Source organism: Prionailurus viverrinus, chromosome C1 (assembly GCF_022837055.1).
Source record: "Prionailurus viverrinus isolate Anna chromosome C1, UM_Priviv_1.0, whole genome shotgun sequence".
NCBI classification, from domain to species: domain Eukaryota; kingdom Metazoa; phylum Chordata; class Mammalia; order Carnivora; family Felidae; genus Prionailurus; species Prionailurus viverrinus.
Window position 1 is genome coordinate 88921580 of NC_062568.1, and position 18956 is coordinate 88940535.

The window sequence follows — 18956 nt, forward strand, 5'->3', positions numbered from 1 at the left end:
AATACTATCTAATCCTCCCAGCAGCATTAGAAGTAGCCAGTGTGCCAGAACACAGGGTAATTTACTCCTGGCAAACAGAAAAGAATAATTTACATCTGGAGAGCAGAAAAGAGAGGGCTTGTGAAGAAATTGTCAGAGCTCATAAAATCCTAGTATTCATCAAAAAATACCATACTGATTTAAAGGAAAAAGTATTCCAACTCAAGACTTTCCTTGAAGAAAAGTGTCATCCAATTTCAATTTTTGAAGTATCTTAGATTTCATTTTTAACGTGCCTTAAAATTTTTGGATAACATTGGATTATGAATTCCATCATTTCTAAACTTTCACCCTCCCCTTACACTCATCCCAAGCACAAACTCAAAATCATCCTTGGCTAAAATCACCCTATGCTTTCTTCTGAATTTTAGGCTCTATTTTTTATATTTCTGGCAATCCTGTGTGTCTTGGCCAAAAAGATACACCTTAGCCAAAGACTACTATGATCTGGCCTCCCTCCTAAGTTAAACAGCAAAAAGCTGATACAGCCACCTTTTGAAGATTTTCCATGCCAATATCTATCTCTATAACATACTGGGTCGTTTCTTTTGATTCAAAAACCTTTATTCATTATAACTGGCATTAAAACTGTAAGGTGAGTGCTAGATGAGGAATTAGACATTCACATGATGCCAAAATAACCCCATACATATTGCTTACTAGACAGAAGGAGAAATATTTAACTGCACAATGAAAGTGATGTCAGAGTGCTGCCATCCTAACTCAGCCATTCATTTAGCACCGCTAAGGTTCCGTATTCTGATATCATGTGATGTGTAGCATCCATGACGAAGCAAAGTTAAACAAAACTAAAAACATTTTAGACAAAATGTCCAGTTAACCAAAAGCAGAGGAACAAACTACACACCTTGAAGAAGAAATGAGATAAACCCAGAAGGTAAGACATTTCACAGGACAACTGGACAGGTCTCCTCAACAAGCCAATAATAGTAGAAAATACACTGCTCTTAAGGAAACAAGACATAAGGGACATAACACACAATGGCAATGTGCAGTCCTCTTTTGGATGCTGATTGGGATAACGAGCAGTGAGAGCCGTTTGGGGGACAACAGGGAAAAGGAGAACATTCTTTGGCTCTAAATGAGATGAAAATTATGTTACAAATTTACATACGCATACATATAATATATACATTTACACACACACACAGAAAACTAGAGAGATGAAAGTAAGTATGCACTAATGTGTGAAAGTGTGAACAGTAGTAATCTCTGCATGCTGGAATATGGTGACTTCTTTCTTGGTTTTTTTTCTTGTTTTTGCCTGTTGGTGTTGCCTAATTTTCTACCACACACAGGTACTGCTTCCATAGTAACAAGACATTTTTGAGGCTTTGCCTCACCAGAGTTATAGGAGTAAGACTTTGAATTATAGCCTTGAGTCTGCTTTCTGATTTTATTTGCTATTATGTATCTACCTCAAACTTTTCTCTGTCTCTAAACAATGGGGGAAGAGGCAAAGAGGAAGACTAGTCACTGGGTGTGGCAGCCGACCTAATCTATCACGTTGAATCTTCATAGTAGCCACATAAAGTGGGTCCTATAATCCCTCTTTTACAGGGGAGGAATTAGGATCCCAGGATTTACACAAGATGCTTTAAGAAAGCTAAGTGGGTATTATCTGAGGCTCCCTCACCCCAGCTTTACTGAATTTCTTGACTGGGACTGTAGGCCTTTCCCCATAAGGGCATCTACGGAATTGTTCATTGCCTAAAGGGCATGTCTGTAAGAAAATCAGGAAACAAAAGCCTCAAATTCTTAACTTTTAGGTTTAAAAACGGCCTTGTAAAAATGTTTTGTTTCTATTTAAATTCAAGTCAGTCTTGGCTTCAGGAGTAGAATCCAGTGATTTATCTCTTACATAGGACACCCAGTGCTCATCCCAGAAAGTGCCCTCCTTAATGCCCATCACCCATTTAACCCATCCCCCACCCACCTTCCCCACAGAAACCCTCAGTTTTGAAAAGAGCAAATACATTTAAAGGGAAACAGAAGAGTTAAATATAATTTGGGTTTCTATGAAGGGGGGAGGAGGAGAACAATCACACCCCCTCACCCAGAGTCATGTCCTGTTTCCTTCTGGAGCCTTGGGAAATGGTAAGTGGCCCTCTACCCCTCCCCTCCCCCCCCCCCCCCCCCCCCGACATCTGACTGTTTTCATGCTGCCATAGCCCAGAACACTAGGTGGTGATGGCAGCAAGGGGCTAGCACAGAAGCTAGACCGCCTCACCAAGCTCACTGAATGACACGAGGAGCAGGCAAAGATTACCCTCATCACCAGGAGGGGCAAGGTTGTGACACACAGGGCAAGACAGCAGACCAGAAGCCCCGCCCAGTGATAGAGGATGCTGTGCAGAGGGCAGGATGGATCAACTGAAGGGAGCATAGATGGGAACTGAAATATTCTGTAGAGGCCAGTATGAGGAAGGCCTGATAATGCCCAATGACCAGCACAGGGTTTACATCTCAGGGAATGGCAGCTTGGCCCATGGCAAACCCCCAGGAGCTACATACCCCTCTCACAACAGGTGCCATTGAGGGAAGAAAGGCTAGAGAAATATCTTGAATTGGATGAGGGAAAAAATAGATATGATGAAGTTAACTTGCAACTAAGAAATTTACTTATTTGCACTCTTAAGGATGTGGCTTAAAATACTGTAACCAGTACAATAATTTATCCCTATTTACAGAACCAGTGGATGTCAGTGTGACTTGCCTTGTAAATTGCACTGTGCAGTGCTACTAACAGAGGAAAGGGTAACAAATATTTCACCATGACCACAATTTTATAGACTAAGAATAAAAAACGTATCTTGCATATAATGCCTTTGAAATTCAGAGCTAAATGTTAGCTCTGAAATACAACTATAGAATACATAGAGGGAAATACATTTTTTTTTGAAATTTAAGATATATTTGTTAAAATTCTATTGCATTTTTTATTTCACTACTACTGCCTCCTTGTAAGGAGGAATTAGTCGATTTTAAAAGCATTTTGTTCATGCACTTAAAGTTTCTTTCACATATTTCACAAAAACAAAAACAAAGAGTGGGGTCTACAAAGTAAGTACTGTATAGTCTTTTCACTAATCTGAGCCCTTTAATATCTTTCAAAAATAATAATAATAATCTGTGCCTAGCCATCTCTGCAGTATATAACATTGTTGTGATAAATGATACAAGGAAGGACCCAAATAAAAATGCAACCCAAACAGAAAGAATGTTCTGAGTTTCCAGGATAGTCAGCTTAAAATCATTATTTGTAAAAGTTCCGTTTTGATTACTTTTGTTTTGCCCTGGAGGATAGTTTAATATTCAGGTGGAAATATAATTTCTGGAGGACAATATTGCCTATAAACTGCAAGGAAAATAAGGGCAAAGGTGAAAAGCACTGCATTGTTCCTATGACTGAAGCTAGAGAGAGACTTCACCTTTTTTATTTTTCAATATTTTGCATCAGGACTTATTAGGACATAAGTTTCATCATGATATAGATTACACCCCTCTGGTAAACTAGAGCTATGCAACAAACACTTCACTTGTAATTATAAATATTCCATTAACCAGTAAGTGGCTCATACAGAAACTCTAAAGTCCTTTGTGTCCTTTCCTTACAAACTGACCAAGAAGAATGTCACAAAATGATCCATAAGGCAACCCTGATAACATTGGTCACTTGATTTGCTGAAAAGGATGCAATGAGGGGCGCCTGGGTGGCTCAGTCAGTTGAGCGGCTGACTTCAGCTCAGGTCATGATCTCACAGGCCTTGAGTTCGAGCCCCACACTGGGCTCTGTGTTGAAGGCTCAGAGCCTGAAGCCTGCTTCAGACTCTTTGTCTCCCTAACTCTCTGTCCCTCCCCTGCTCATGCTCTGTCTCTCTCTCTGCCCCCAAAAAATAAAAACAAAAAAAATTTGAAAAGGATGGAATGGAACAGTAGAGCCACACCAGTCTTCTGCCACATTGCACTCTCCTTACCCCTGCTCTGTTCTGTGGGGCGGGTAGCTCCTTTTGGGCAACCCATGCTCCCACACTTCCTCACAAATTGGCTTCTGGTAAAGTTCTTAAAATGGGAGGCACTGGCCTGAGATTTGGGATGCAAGGACAGGAGGAACTAGGTTTTGTTTGTTTGTTGTTTGTTTGTTGTTAGCCTCTTCTCTTTCTCTCTCTGCTTGGGCAGTATTTTCATCTCTGGCTGTGACTCCTTTGTGGTGCCAGGTCCCTCTGGGTAGCTCTGACCTTCATCTCTGGTAAGACTGCCTCCTTCATTGGTCTCTCCAGTCCTACGGTGGGCAGCAGCTTCCTGCTGTAATCGACCTCTGGATTACCTCACATCTCCTTTGGTTTTTCTTTTTAAATAAAAATTATATGTATATAAGGCATACCAATGTTGATTTGAGATACATATACAGTGAAATGATTACTATAATCCAGTCAGTTAATATATCTTCTCCTCAGTTACTGTGTGTGATATGAGCGCCTGAAATCTATGCCCTTAGCAAATTTCCAATATTCAGTACAGTATTATTAACTATAGTCATCATTCTGTACATTAGATCTCTAGAGTTATTCACCCTACATAACAGCAACTTTGTATCTTTGACCAACATCTTCCCCTTCCCTCAAACCCTCCACCACTGGTAACCACCATTCTACTCTATGCTTCTATATATTTGACTTTTTTAGATTCCACATATAAGGTGAGATCAGCCAATTTTTTTCTCTCTGTATCTGGCTTATTCCACTTACCATAATACCTTCCAGTTAATCTATGATGTTGCAAATGGCAGAATCTCCTTTGTAGTAAGACTGAATAATATTCCATTGTGTATGTATGTATGTATATATGCGATTTCTTTACCCAATCATCCATCAACAGACACCTAGGTTAGTTATTTTTTAGCTCTGAAAAATACCTTCTGAATAAATATCTGTTTTTCCACCTCAGTTTTGCCTGGTACAGGGATCATGTGGGTAATAAACAAAGAACATTATTCTAACACCTTGCTCTCTAGATAAATAATAAACAAACAAACAAACACCAAGCCCGTAATCAGCTATAAACCTTTCACTCATAGGGTATCTAGAAGACACAAGAGTCCGGAGAAAACAGAAGATGAAGGGAAATTGCACAGAAAGATTCATTCATTTGTCATGTGCTTACCACCAAGCAGACAATGTGCCAGATGGCGGAGCTACAAAGATGACCAGAGGCAAATACAGCCCTGCCTTTATGGTGTCTGGTCTAATGCGAGAATATGAGCAATCATGGAAAATCACACGAATACATATAAGTTTACAAGAGCATACACTCAGCTCTCCTGACATGTGTTGTGAAACTGTGAAGTTCATATATCAGGGAACAGTCTGATCAGAACGTGATTTTGTATGTGTATGTGTCGCTAAGGAAGTTTTTAAATTTTGTGCCCCTACTGCATTTTCCCTTAAGCCCTTTGGTTTTTATTGTGCCATTGAGCATACCTTGGTGATCATTTTAAATGTATATGTTGCATTTCAACAGAACAGAGTATATTTTGAATGAAAGGGCAATGGTGGTAAGAATGCATATACTAGAAGAAAAGGGAGAGAGGGAACGGGCAGAGGTACAAGGAAGCAGGAAGGCATGGCAGGGTTACTGGAAAAGAAGGAGACAGAACTGTGGTCTGGTAGGAGGCCAAGGAGCTGGAGTTGGAGGCAGGGGCTGCCTGTGGAGCCCACCAGGCATGGGACGTGGTGAAGGGCCACAGTGGACCAGCCAGAGGGAGCTGGGCACCTAAACACTCCCTTTAATCAACGATAAAATGCAAAATAATTGGGGACCAAATTGAATGGATACACACAAATACATACACACCTTTGGGTATATATATATTAACTTGACAATATCTACTTATAAAAAAAGAATATCTACTTTCAAAAATTTCAAGTTATTAATTTTGTTACACATGCACATTTAAGATCCCATAACATGAAATCATGCAGTGATTTTAAAAGATTGCTTTTTAGGGGCGCCTGGGTGGCGCCGTCGGTTAAGCGTCCGACTTCAGCCAGGTCACCATCTCGCGGTCCGTGAGTTCGAGCCCCGCGTCAGGCTCTGGGCTGATGGCTCAGAGCCTGGAGCCTGTTTCTGATTCTGTGTCTCCCTCTCTCTCTGCCCCTCCCCCGTTCATGCTCTGTCTCTCTCTGTCCCAAAAATAAATAAACGTTGAAAAAAAAATTAAAAAAAAAAGATTGCTTTTTATACTCACACGTTTCATGAAGCATTTTACTCATACTCTATATGCACCTTCACATCCTTTATATGCATGGCTGGCATCAGTGTTTATCTTCACTATGTCTACCCTCCTAATTATGTCTCCTTTAATTATAGGTGGAAAAAATGGACCTCTTTGGCCCTGGTCCAAATAGATCACATTTGGATAAGGAATCTAAAATGTTTGTTTAAATACTTCTGCAAAAATTAAGTATTTGAAAGAGAACCTTTTAGGGAAGACTTGGTAGGTGATTCTCACTATTTGAAGGAATAGATCGGAGAAAAGGAGTCCTTTACATACAGTGAAAATGAAAAGCAAGTCAAAGTCACACAGGAGAGACTGGTGAGCCTTGGGGCAAACTACAATCTTCCCGCTCTGCACAGAGGAAGTCAAGTTTAGCTGGGGTAGGGTGGAGGCAGAATGAAAAAGAGAAAGTGTGTGTGTACGCACACACACACACACACACACACACACACACACACCCCAAAAAAAACATATCTGTGCTGAGCAGAGTCTGCAGCCCTTGCCAATCTACTCTATCAACTCTGGCCTTTCCATTTCACCCAGATTCAGAGCAGACTCCTTTGTTCTCCCACAATTTCTATCCATGTATTCTGAATACACACCTTTTGCAGAAGGTCTGGCATCTGTCCCTCCATAGGATTAGGACTATTTGCATCAATAGCCAGTCTGTTTGCATTCTTCCATAGGATTGCTGAGACTGAATGGGTCCGTGTGCATGCATATCTATTCCTATTTATAGCAAAATCCCATTTATTATATGTCTAAAACCCAAGAAAACTTAAACAAACAGAATTTATAGTGCCATTCAGTGGTAATTGATTTTCTTACTGTTTCTGGGAATACTCCAAGTTCCTAAAGGAACTCTAAATCATCAAAGCAAGATTAACCTATGTTCAATGGAGTTTCCAAGTATTTTTTTCCTGACGCTAACATGATTCAGTTAAGATAATGCTTAAATTAGCTCCTACTATATACACAGCAATGTGCTCAGCATAAAAGGCAGAATCCAAATACAATACAAGGTTTGGGACCTTAAAGTAATTACAATACTCATATGAAAAGAAAAGCCAGAACATAAATTAAGCTACAATATAACAATACTTATATTAATGCTACATGCCAATGAAGACACTTTTCTTTCTGCTCTAATGTGTCCTGAGAAACTAGGTCATAAAATTGGATTATATTTCCCAAAGGAAAAGTGTTATAAATTCGGACTAGAGGTTGTTTTCTTGATCAAGGACTTGGCATTCAAAAGAAAATACACACATACACACACAAACACACACACACCACTCAATAACATGTCACATAACAAATAATAATTGCAACAAATCCTAGGAGCTATTTAACATAAGTGTCCCCAAAATGGGATAATAATTATGTAGAAATTATACAATGAGATCCAGCACACTCAAGCGTACACATAGCGTAAAAGTAAAACTCTAATGTAAACTCTAATGTATCGTAAATTTTACTTAATGCCATAATGCCAGCTCTGATAAACACAAGCATATCATTAACCATAGTTTTGCTTGACTTGTTGGATTTAAAAGGGTACTTTGGGGATGGCTTGATGGCATGAGTCTTTTTTTAAAAATGAGCTGATGCATTCTTTTTCTCTAGATAAATTTCCCTGCAGAGCATCTGAGCACTCAGAATTTCTCACTGACCTTACAGCTGACTTAGAGGACCAGGGCAGGTGTTTCATAAATGTCTGCTCCTGATGATTATGGTGGCATTAGTGTGTCTCTCCTCTTTTAGAAAGACTGACCTAACATTTATTCCCTCCAATCTCTCCACTCTCTCAAGCATTCTCAAAGTGATAGTTTCTGAACAAATAAAAAAAGGCAAGGAAAAGGTAAATATCAAATAAACGTAGAGTATGTAAATAGATATCTAAGAATTTAATTGGGAAACCCTACCCCCACCAGCAATTATTAGATAGGGGACTAAGGTATTCTTTGAAAGACAATTCCAATGGTAATGCTGTCAATCAGAATATTCTACAAGCATATCTTTCATTCTCTCTTCACTCCTCAGTCAGTAAGTTTGGTGCTCATAAGGGCAAATGTGTCCAAGTACATGCTCATCTTTATGCATTCCTTAAAATGTTGCCCCTTTTAACTTCCTCTTTTGACTTCAAAGTCTTCTAGAAATAGGGACATTTCTGTATGCTAACCAACATTTCCCCTCACCCCTTGTTAACAGGGTTATCTTCCATAAGGATTGTTATATTTTCTACTAATAAATCCTAATTAAATTGCCATTTACTTACCCATGTCTTGCTCAATTTCCAAAGGCTGATATTCCAATTTCAACTTTATTTTGGAGCCATTCTTTTTTTGGCAAAGGGTTATACACTTCAATCTTTTTCAGTTTATACGTAGTCCAAAATTATCCATTTTGCTTGTCTAAATCTTCAGTACTTATTTTGGCAGCTTTAAAATGGAGAATCAAAATGGTAGGATCATGGGAACTTTGCCAGTCCATTCTTGGCTTCTCTAATATACTAAGATTCTTCTTTTAATCATCACAATAAAAGGAGACTGGAAAATGTCCATTGGATTTGACAACTGGGAAGCGATTCATAACTTTGGCAAGAACCTATTCAATTGGAGCAGTGGAGGCAGAATCCAGGCTGAGTGATTGGAAGAGTGAAGGCAGGGTGAAGACAGTGAGTAAATTCTACCAATTTCAGAAGGTAGAATGGGGAAGGAAGGCAAGAGATAAGGAGATAACTGGGAAGGGAATCAAGAGTATATTACCGACATCGTGAAGACTGAACTGGAAAGACTTGGGCTTGCACATATTACATAATGAACTTCCGATGGTACATGATACACAGCATTCAATTTCACTACATCCCACTGCTTCATTCCTCTCCCATTTGTTTTTGCTCTTGTTCATAAAGTTTCTCTAGATCCAACAGGACGCATAATCTGACTGGGTTTTACAGGTTTCTCTTACCTTTGTCACTGTTCAACCTCTGGAGCAGTATGCTTTCCTTCTGAAGGCTTTTCCTCTAATCCCTTCTAAGCAACTCATTTGCTGGCTTCAACTGAATGATATTTCTGAACATATGTATAGTCCCAGCAAGTGAAAATGCTTTCCTTTTCCAGGGGAATTGTTTGTCTCTTCTTTCCCCTGTCACTTCTCATCTTGTATTTGCTATCACTTTCTTATGTGTATGTTTTCTTTGGTGTGCATATATAATGTATGTGCGTGTGTGTGTGTGTACACATACTCACATGCATGCTCTACCAAATTTCCATCATCCTATGCTCACTTCTTGAGCCCTCACAGCATAAATTATTTCATACTATTTTGAGCAACCCTTAGCTTTCAGTTCTTAGGGTTGATTGACTACTTTGCTATTTTGAATGCTTTTATCTTGTAGGCATTTACCAAACATCTACGCTTGCCAAACTTGTTGCCAAATCAATGGATAATTCTATCCCTGTGTACATTTCCTGCCACACACTAGGACAAAACTGTTTACCTTAGATTATAAGGATTTGGGTCTCACTTTATTTAGACTGTGGGCATCACAAGTTCTCAAAACAGAGTTGGAGCACGCGATCAAGTTCTACGCAGATCAGTAAACCAGGGATAAGCCATTCTGCCAACACTGCCAAGCTGTAGGGGAGCGTATTGTTGTTTTTGTTGTTCTTAAAGAATCTTGAAGAGGTTTCATAAGCCACTGACTTGAAAATACTATATAAAATAAGATTTTATATCAAAGGAAATATAAATAACCAGTTCTAGAGACTAGCATATATGACCCAAAATGAGAAATACTATTGAGAACCCCATATGAAAAACAAATAGGTTGACAGAGATCCCAATTTTTTCCTTCTCATGCCGAATCTACCAATCTATAAAACTGCACAGATGAATTTTTTGTAATCTTTGAAGCTTCCTTCCTTTTTTTCTCCTACCTCCACATAAACTCCATGAATATTCCTTAAGGATGGCCAATTCTTGAGTACAGCCATACAGTTGCCTGGGCCAAGCATAGTGTATGGCACACCAGGGAAGCACAGTGTTTCTGTCAGCTAATATTCTCCTCGAGGAATCCTGTAGTGCGGGAAGAATTATTTTAATCTATCAAAGTATATTAGAGCCCTGGCTTGTAAAATGCTACAGAAATGTTTTCCTGATGATCTGATGCCCCGTTTATACCAACTTTTCTATAAGTGGCTGAAACGGCCAAACTAACAGTGCAGCATGTTCTATGCACTTGGTGGGCTATTCAAAGGGGCCTCCCCTTCTGTAGGTTATATAGCCTTGCTAATCTTTAGCGGATTCCTTTTTGTTCACAAATACTAAGTGGTCACCTGGTATTATTTAGGACTGTATTTTTTTATTTAATATATTTTACTTCCCCAATATATCCAAACTATTATCATTTAAACATGTAATCAACATAAAAAGTTGAGGTATTTAACTTTTTTTATACTGTTTGAAACCCAGTATGCACTTTACACTTACAGCACATTTAAACTTGAACTAGACATACTTTTAGTGATTACTAGCCACACGTGTCTAGTAACTATCATATCTATTGATCAGTGCAGGTCTAAACCATAAGTCCCATGAGGGCAGGGACCTTGTCTATTTTGTTCACTGCTTTGCAAGAGCCTGGCGTGTGTTATATACTCAGTAAAAAATTGTTGAATAAATTAATACTGTGTTGATACTAGATTAAAAGTAAATATAACATATATTCATTCCATATGTGGTATTTCCAAAACATTCCAGTGATTTTCTATATTAAAAAAATAGACTTAGTTATTATATACAATGCTGAAGCTCTTCACAAAGAAACCTCTTTGGGAGTGCCTGGGTGGCTCAGTTAAGCGTCTGACTCTTGATTTTGGCTCAGGTCGTGATCTCACAGTCATGAGACCGAGACCCATGTCAAGCACCATGTAGGGCTCCATGTTGGGCATGGAGCGTGCTTAAGATTCTCTCTCTCCCTCTCCCTCAGGCCCTCCCTCCTCACTTGCACTCTCTTGTGCTCTTTCTCTAAAACAAAACAAAACAAAACAAAACAAAACAAAACAAAACAAAACAAAAAACACCTCTTTGGAGCTTTGTTACTTGTTGGTCTGGTATTCAATATGAAGAAATTTAAATCATTTTATCCTCTGTGTATGTGTTATGATCACTACAACCTACATACACTTCTAAGTTTCAAAACATAGCCTAGACCTATCCCTGTCCCCAACTCCTCCATACTGCCCCCTTTACCTAACCCGAAGCCTACCCTACAGCTCCTGATCACTCCTGTTTCCATCAAATTCTGGACTTGAGGGCTCCGTAGCAGAAGAGAACACTGAAGCTCCTAATACGCCAGATGGCCAAAAGACAAATTCTCTGTTCAACTCTTTGAGCATCTATCTCTTTCAAGAACAGTTCCAACATGAAAGAAGCTCCTGAATTGTTATTTGGGGTTTTTCATTCTTCAGAATGAGTTTCTTAGAATTAGAGAAAGTCTGAAAACATTGATGACACTACACAAAAAGATGGTAGAACTCAATTTGAACAACCACAGATTTAAAAGTAATATCCAGAAGTTAAAGAACTAGGGGTTCTAACTCATAAATATAAAGGCCTGGGTTTTTCCCAGTCTTATTTGGAAATAACTGATGTACCTCACTGTAGAAGTTTAAGACATACAGCATGATGGTTTAATTTACATATGTTGTAAAATTATCACACAACAGGTTCAGCTAGCATACATCTTCTCATATAGATACAATAAAAAGAAAAGAAAGGAAAAAAAAGGGAAAAGTGTTTTCCTCATGGTGTGAACTCTTGGGATTTCCTCTCTTAACAACTTTCCTATATACCCTACAGCAGCCTCAGCTATCATCATTGTATGGCACATTACACCTCGAGGACTTGTTTATAACTTGAAATTTATATCTTCTGACCACCTCCCTCCAATTCCCCTTCCCCCAACCCTCTGCCCCTGGTAATACAGCTTGATCTCTTTTTCTATGGGCTTTGTTTTCTTTGGTTTTTAGATCCCACATATAAGTAACATCATATGGTAGGTGTCTTTCTCTGTCTGACTTATCTCATTTAGCATAATACCCTCTAGGTCCATTTATGTTGTCACAAATGGTAGGGTTTCCTCATTTTTCTATGGTAGAATAATATTCCCTTGTATATGCACACATGCGCGTGCGCACACACACACACACACACACACACACACACGCGCACACACTGCAATTCCTTTATCCATTCATCCATCAATGGACAGGTAGGTTGTTTCTATTTCTTAGCTATCATAAATAATGGAGGCACAGTTATCTTTTTGAGTTAGCATTTTCATTTTCTTTGGATATATTTCCAGAAGTGGAATTGCTAGATCATACGGTAGTTCTTTTATTTTTTGAGAATCCTCCATACCATTTTTCATAGTAGCTGTACCAACTTTCAATCCCACCAACAGTGCATAAGGGCTCCCTTTCCCCTTACCCACACTAGCATGTATCTCTTGTCTTTTTGATAATGGCCATTCTAACAGGTGTGAGGTGATAGCACATTGTGGTTTTAATTTGCATTTTCCTAATGACTAGTAATGTTGAGCATCTTTTCATGTACCTGTTGGCCTTTTGTATATCTTCTTAGAAGAAATGCCTTTTTAAGTATTTTGCCCATTTTTTTTAAATTTGGGTTATTTGTTTTCTCACCATTGGGTTATATAAGTTCTTTATATATTCTAGATATCAACCCTTATCAGATACATGATTTGCAAATATTTTCTCTCATTCCACAGGTTGTCTTTTCACTTTATTGATGGTTTCTTTGCTGTGCAGAAGCTTTTTAATTTGATGCAGTGCCACTAGTTCAATTTTTGTGTTCTTATCTTTGCTTTAGATGTCATATCCAAAAAATCATTACCAAGACCCATGTCAAGGAGCTTTATTCCTATGTTTTCTTCTGCAAGTTTCATCATTTCAGGTCTTACATTTTAAGTCTTTAATCCATTTTGATTTTTTTTTTTGAGTAGTATAAGATATGGATCCAGCTTCATCTTTTACACATGGGTATCCAATTATATCAGCACCACTTAGTGAAAAGACTATATTTTCTCCACTGAGTATTCTTGGTTTCCTTGTCAAATATTTGTTGACTGTATATGCTTGGGTTTATTTCTGGGTTTGTGATTCTGCTCCACTGGTCTATTCGTCTGCTTTTATGCCAGTACCATACTGTTTTGATCACTATAGCTTTATAGTAAAATTTAAAATTAGGAAGTGTCATACCTCTGCTGCTTTCTTCTTCTTTCTCACGATTTCCTTGTTGGTTTGGGATCTTTTAAATCACTATCTTCTTCAGTAGTCATTGGAAACTCTACACAGACATATGTAAACATATTTTTTGTGTCATCCCATTCCCCAGCTCTCATATCCATATTTCTAAGGATTAATGTGAGTAAATGTCAAGTTTCTTCATCCTCATAACAAAATAGAATTATTATTATATTCTCTACCCTGAAAGAGTCTTTGGCTAATGTTAAATCCTACTAGGACACTGGCATTCTAAGAGGCCCACACTTCCTTCAGGTTAACACCATCTTTTTCAACTGCAGCTGAACTGCTAGAAGTCGCCAACTGGAGTCAGCAGAAGGGTAAGCACAGTAGCAAAGGGATTGGCACTGGATTTTACTTATCTTCATTATTTAAAAAATTTTACTGTTTATTTATTTTTTGAGAGAGAGAGAGAAAGAGCTGTCAGCACAGAGCCTGACACAGGGCTCAAATCCATGAACTGTGAGATCATGACCTGAGCTGAAGTCAGATGCTTAACGGACTGAGCCACCCAGGCTCCCCAGTCTTCATTATTTAAAATGAGATTTTTATATAAGTGGCTCTATTATAAATATGGTATTATAGCTATTTTTAATCCATGTGCATAAATAAAATTAATGTACCACTTCCAATTACTCCAACTCATGCCCACTGCATAGTTATTCTCTGCAAGGTGCAGAAGACCCAAATGTGAGTGGGATGCACCCCTGCTTAATGGAACTTATACTTCATAAGGGAGCTAGACATATATAAATAAGGTAATTTGCTTTGCTAAGGGCAGAGGATACACATGTCATATCTCCCCAGTTAGACTGCAGATTCCTGGAAATCAGGGCTGGTGTCCTAAACTTACTTCTGTATTCTGTGCCAGGGACACAGATGATGCTCAATAAATCATCTTTGAATTTATTCATTTGGCTCACAAACAAATGCATCTTGCACTTTCCATTGGTTTGTCTTTCCGTGTGAAAACTGTTTAGTTATTTTAAAAAAACAACTAAAAGATGTGCCACATTGGGGATATATTATGTCCACAAGCATTATGTTTTAATTCCACCAACTCTATAATCCAAATGAAATATCTAATATTCATGCACATAATATTAGATGACATATCCTTAGAGTCTGTCTCCACAAGGAAATTCTTCCCTATGAAGTTTAGAATTCTTCTTTCATCCCCACTGAAGCCTTGTTCTTAATATTTTTCTTTTAATAAGCAACTGAAGTCAAACTTAAGCTACCCATGTAATATGCCCCCACAAAGGGACTTAGAATTACTAAAATGTTTCACGTTAGCATGTATAGCTGAATAGAGGTTGCACTTACAAAGGAGACACAGGACTTTTTTGTGTGTTCAGCACAATGAAAGGCATGTCACATTCTGCTTTTTTTCAATTGAAGCATGCCGCAGCCCAGAGGGTCGGTTACTGTCAGAAATTCTACTTGAGAAAGGCCCTTTGGATCACAGGGAAGAATACTACCTGCCAGGGAATGAATCAAACCTACCAAAAAATTACTACAATTTGGTCAGAAATATCACTGTGGTGGGCCGCATGTCATTTCTGACTGCAGTAATCATTACAAGGGTATATAGTAAACGAGAACTGAGAAATACGCGTGAAGTGTAAATGAGAAAAAAAGTGGTTAAGTTCACTCTTTGGTAAAGGTTACTCTTCCCTTCTCATTGTTACTAGAGATGCACAGATCCTGAGCTGTGCCCGTTTCATAAGCATCAGGCTACATGTCTGCCCTAGCAAACCAATAAAAAAAAAACAAACAAAATAACAAATGACAAAAGAAACTATGTTCTTTAGCCTGGAAATGAGAAGGGTGAGGCGATTTCATAATGTGTATGAATAGTTGTAAAGTGGAAGCAATCCAGATACACTCCATCTTCACAAATGAAAGACATATGGGATTCATTTTTTAACAGATGAGATACAGAAAAATCTTCCTATTTTACAGGTTTTTAAAGTAAATATGTTCCTGACAGAAGTCATGGAAGTGTCGTAAGTTTTTTTAAAGAAATATTCACGCTGGCATTTAAGGGCAAAATTAATAAACAGATGAATGGCATCACACACACAATGACTGTTGGGTGCATTCTTTGGAGAGAAACTTGGCCAACAACAGACAGAGGTAGAGTGGAAATGTTCCTGGTACGGGTTCTAGTCATGTCCCATATGGTGGCCACCCCCACCACAGGTAGCCACTGAGCACTTGAAACATGGGTAGTCTGAACAGAGATGTGCTTGTAAGTAAAAATTAACAGTTTTTTCATAATCGATACATGCTGAGATGATAATATCCTAGATATATTAGGTTAGCAAATATACTATTAAACTTAACTTCAATGGGGTTTTTTTCCTTTTACAATGCAGCTACTAGAAAATTTAAGATTGCATATGTGAATTATATTTGCGGCTTGCACTCAATTTCTGTTGAGAGGTTCTGTTCTAAGCTCAGACTTACTGAGTACAGATCCTGATCTGAAGCAAGTCAGTTACCATTTTTGCACCCATAAAATGGAAAGAATAATAAAACAATCAACTCCAAGCCTTTTTAGACGATTTCATGAATTAATATATGTAGAATACTATCTAGCATATAGTATGTGCTCAATAAATCTGCTATTAATATGCAATGCACACATCCTCTCTGCAGAGTACCCTGGCATGTCATTGCTTATCCTCAGTTTGAATACCCTCAAAGATGGGGAACTCACATTTCCTTGAGACAGTGTATGGCATTTCTAGACATCTCTGAATGTGAAAAAGTTCAATCCTGGAATAAATAAAAATCTCTCTTTACAACTTTGAATCTTTTGAGCTTCTTTATATATGATTAAGCCAGAAGCAAAGAGAGAAACTGGTCATATTCCAACACTACATTTCTATAAAAATTGTTAAGGGACTTTGCTATTGGAAATGAGGATATTATATATTCCCATGGAAGTTCATGTCAAGAGACCTCATGCTGACCCAGCAACATGCTTTTAAGGAACAGATCTTTAGAAATGTGATTTGTCCGTACATGCCCAACCAAAGGACCATCAATTTCTGTTCTTAGCAAGGTTGCCCCATGCAACTAACGATATTTTCCTATATAGGATGACATGAAGCAAAGAGAACAGACAAGGGCACTCACCTGACCAGACTGCTCAGCCCGATCCCAGGAGTGACCACTGCCAGTCTACCCATACTCCTATGTGAAGACTGGTTTTCCCCTTTGCTACTCTCAGTGCATATTTGGCAGAACAATTCTGTCTTCATGATAAGCCATTAATGAAAAGGAACGTGATGTGGATTTCCTAAGTATGCCTGGATTTTCTGAATCTTCCAGTGGTTCTTCAGGAAGCCTGCACTTTTGGATTTGAATGTCTCAAGCTCTCTACAGCTCTAAGACATTACTGTCTTCATGCATAAGGTCTGTGTCAAATCAAAGCACAGCCTTTTCCAATATTTCCAAGTGACACTTCTGCCTCCAGGTAGAAGTGATTCACCAATCCTCAACCTGTCAGTCACCTCTGTTGTGTGTGGCGACTCTGGCAGTGAGTTTGTGTGTGCTCTCTTACCTGAAAGAAATACCAGCCAAGGTTTAGACTAAATTTGTTGACCCGAACTTCAGGCTCTAGGGCAATCTGGTGTATGAGGAGCAGAATAGGCCATTCAGTCCAACAGACTAGGATGCAAGTCTTGGGTTAGGACTCCACCAGCTGCACTGACCTTACACCAGGTGCCAAAGATCCCTCAGCCTCCATTACCCAATATGAAAAAATGACACCAAATAATAGAACCGACTTTGCAACATTATCGCGAAGATTAGACGTACTGATCCTAATGCACCTAGCCTGGTATGCAGTATATTGTAAATCATAATTAGTAATCACTTTTCTTGCCTACAAGTATGTTGGTAAGCCTTGCCTTAGGGATGCTCAAAGGGCTGTTACCACCCAGGCCCCTACTTTCAATCACATTCTCCCCTCCCAACAGTTTCCAGAACTCTCAACAGACAGCAATAGAGAGTGGTGTTCTTTCTCATTCAAATCCGTTACTATCAGACCTCCACAAGTAGATGCTAATAAGAAAGCTGATTCAATCAAACATTAAAATTAGAATTTACCACCTGAGTTGCTGGGACAGAGGGAGGGCTTTGTGAATTGGCATAATCAGAGAAAGCTCAGCGGAAGTATAATTAAAACCAGGTCTTGACTAATAGGTAGAATTTGGATAACTGGAGGTTGGGGGTGGAGACAGCAGCATTTGGGGCCTTTTTAAGCAAGTGTGGGTCTTGTGCATGACTTAAAGGGGGCAGGCCTTTTAGAGAGAGGTGGGTGGTAAGGAGTTAATAGCTGGCCTGAGTATATTTGATGTGCTACCTGGAACACTATATTTTCTGTTTAAGAAGGAAGCATAACTTGAGGTGTGTTTTTCAGGGCCCACCTAGCAGTGCTTGTTTTTATTTTTATCTAGAAGAGATCCAGAAGGAAGTACCAAAAATTTTTTCTTTAGTAGTCTGCAAAGTCAAGAACATCCCACTCCTCTCCGTGACTGGCCAGAAGATGTTCCAGTTCACAGAATGGGTCAGTTCAGGTGAGATGAAGCCTTATTAACAATTCTTAATCACAAAAATGAATGGAAGTCAATACGAAATAAATTGAGTTAATTCTGAGGACTAGAAATGGAGATGGAAAAAAATAATTACTTTTTCTCCAAAAGAAAAAAAAAAGCCTTGTTCAACTACTCCCACATACATACATTTTAATTAAGTAGTCTGGGACAGTTGTGTGGTAGAAGGTTGTAGTGGACAACCTGGGTTATAAATCTGGCTCTTCCCACTTACCTACGATATGACTTTGTATGCCTGGTTTATGTTTTGGGGGAAAACAAATTAAAGTGAAGTTACAATGGCTTTCTATGACCTGATAACTCCATGGGATCTAGGTACCTTTGAGCTCTTTGCCAGTGTAAATATATGCATATAATAATATTTAAGTGTTTTTAAATAAATGTTAGATATAAAAAAATTTTTAATGTAAATTTAAACAGATTCCAACTTCAGCTACTTGATAGTGTCAATGGTTACGTTTATTCATGTTATAAGTAAAAATAGCAAAGGAAGATAAAAATATATGCCAAGTGCTAGGGCTCAAGCACCAACTGATCAGAATAAGCTCTGGCAATAGCCTGAAGCTGGACCCACTGCCTCCCTGTCACACATACCAAGTGGTGACTCTCTTTGTGGTTGTAACAAGAGATGATCTGAGAGGTGTCAGGGGAGTGGCCTGT

The 18956-nt window shown here is 38.7% G+C and overlaps 1 long non-coding RNA gene across 1 annotated transcript; it reads left to right on the forward strand.

Moving 5' to 3' along the window:
- The first annotated feature begins 856 nt into the window (after positions 1-856).
- LOC125171660 (uncharacterized) lies at positions 857-18387 on the forward strand. The gene is made up of 3 exons (XR_007154409.1): positions 857-937; positions 16778-17094; positions 18141-18387. It is a non-coding gene; the product is annotated as an uncharacterized LOC125171660 (long non-coding RNA).
- The last annotated feature ends 569 nt before the right edge of the window (positions 18388-18956 follow it).